This window comes from Macrobrachium rosenbergii, chromosome 51 (genome assembly GCF_040412425.1).
Source record: "Macrobrachium rosenbergii isolate ZJJX-2024 chromosome 51, ASM4041242v1, whole genome shotgun sequence".
Taxonomy (NCBI): Eukaryota; Metazoa; Arthropoda; class Malacostraca; order Decapoda; family Palaemonidae; genus Macrobrachium; species Macrobrachium rosenbergii.
The window spans coordinates 26,338,388-26,340,887 of NC_089791.1; the positions used below are offsets into that span (position 1 = coordinate 26,338,388).

General features: G+C 31.6%; 1 long non-coding RNA gene across 1 annotated transcript in view; it reads left to right on the plus strand.

Annotated features, from left to right (window-relative positions):
- The window catches only part of LOC136833234 (uncharacterized), a 793,699-nt gene that overhangs the window by 285,014 nt on the left and 506,185 nt on the right, over positions 1 to 2,500 (plus strand). The gene's annotated exons all lie outside the window — the stretch shown is intronic.

Genomic DNA, 2,500 nt, shown 5'->3' on the forward strand with positions numbered 1-2,500 from the left:
GCAGACTGGAAAACTGATTACTGAGCGCACATTGCTCGGAAAGAGCATAAACGGCACGTGAATTTGAATGATGTTCCATTCAGACCTGAAAGTGCGTTGACGAACGCAGTTCAGAATCGTTCAGACGCCGAGGAAATTCTTCCCCTGCGCGATAACAGTTCATATTTCCCCTGGTTTTGTTTCCCTTATATTCGCTGTTGCCATTAATCGCTCAGTGATAGGGTATGAATTTTGGAATGCCAGGCATTTTTTCCTGAAAGAGGGGGTGTTTTCATAGTTTTTTCTATTAGGTGTTAAATGCTGTATTTCATGCAGGTAATAATAATAATAATAATAATAATAATAATAATAATAATAATAATAATAATAATAATAATAATAATAATAATAATGCAAAGAAATTCACAATCTCGTGAAAAAACTGTGTAATAAAATCTGCAATTAGTTTACTATATAACTGTGGATTTTATTACACAAATAATAATATTAATAATAATAATAATAATTATTATTATTATTATTATTATTATTATTATTATTATTATTATTATTATTATATAAGTGGTCGTAGTAACATTCTGGTACACACGAAATAATGCGAAAGATCTCTCCAATCGTAAAGGATTGAACAACAATGAAAAAATAAATGTCATCGCAAAAGTATGTCATTGTTGTTTTTAAATTCAATAATTCTAATGTTTGTGTAATACGCATACTTGCGTATGATGGGTCTCGTATACGAGCCCATGAATGTTTTTTATTTCTACATCTTTTTGACTGGGAAAGGATTACGTCATTCTGTTTAACTTTGCATTAAATTGATTAATTTGTATGTAGTTCTTGTCAGCCTTCATATACTATATGTATTATGTATTATATGATATGTATATATACATATATACTGTATGTATATATATATATATATATATTATATGTATTGTATATTACATATATATTATATGTTATATGTATTTTATATATTATATGTTACATGTTATATTATATGTATTGTATATTACATATATATTATATGTTATATGTATTTTATATTTTATATGTTATATGTTATATATTGTATTTTATATATTATAAAGTAAGAGCGCCCTGAAGATTGAGCCGTTAACATCGCTTTATCGTCGCCCGCGTGAGCGCGTGCGTTCGCTTTGTTTTGACTGCAAATTCAAGACTCGAGGTGTTTTCGGATCTTGGAAATCGCACTCGGATAAAAACTTAATTAAGAACGAATATCCGGCTGGAATTCAAACGCCTCGGCTGTATCCAGCTTTCCTTCTTTCCTCTTCTTCTTCCTCTTCTTCTTCTTCTTCTTCAGAGAAACGAGAAGGAGTAAGACAAGGATTTTTGTTTTTATTTTTCTTCTCCGGGAAACGGAATGGAATATCGAGTGCTATGAAAGATATTTAATGTTTGGCGATCTCAAAGATATGTCCTATTATTAGATATATTATATTACTCTGTCTCCTGTGTTTATATCGTCTTTTTAACTAGACGGTAAATTATTTATAGCGGTGTTTCTAATTTTAGTTTTCTGTAAAAGAAAACTATTGAGATGTCTATATCTGTCCGTCCGCACTTTTTTTGTCCGTACTTTTTCTGTTCGCCCTCAGACCTTAAAAACTACTGAGGCTAGAGGGCTGCAAATTGGTATGTTGATCATCCACCCTCCAATCATCAGACATATCAAATTGCAGCCCTCTAGCCTCGGTAGTTTTTATTTTATTTAAGGTTAAAGTTAGCTATGATCGTGCGTCTGGCAACGCTATAGGACATGCCACCACCGGGCCGTGGCCGAAAGTTTCATGGGCCGCTGCTCATACAGCATTATACGCTGTACAGACAACTCGATTGCGCCGATGAAAATTCGATGCATTTTTTACTTTTTTTTCTAGTTCGTTTTGCGTGTGTGTAATTCTCCTGAATTCGAAGTTTTTTTTTTTTTTTTCAAGTTAAACGGCCTGACATTCTAGTCTGGCATGTCATATTAATACAACCGTTTTCCATCTGTCAATTAGGTGATTGTTCATTCATCACGGAGAATTTCTTATTGAATTGTGTATAGTTTTGATTTACTTTTAGCTTAAAGTCACTTTGTACTCTTCGTTTTACTTATAGCTTAACGACCGTTACATTACGAAGCTAGATTTCTTATAATTATTAGCTTATTTTAGCATACTTTCTAATATTGTAAAAATTAATTCTATTTGCAACCCTGAAGATGGGAAAGGATTCCCGAAACGTTGGTGCAAATAATAAGAAAAAATGAATTCCGGTCTTCTCGCTGTCCTGTGTATTGTTTCTCATAAAGATTTGAAAGATTTAGGCAGTAAATAAGTTCCAGGTGGATTGTTTAATTGGAATGATATTCAAATTAAAAAAAAAATACTCGTTAATAGTAACATGTCTTCAAATTGAGAAACAAATCTACAGTTATGTGTGGGTAAATACATTTGAAAATAAGATTCTGTAGAGATTTATTTTTTGA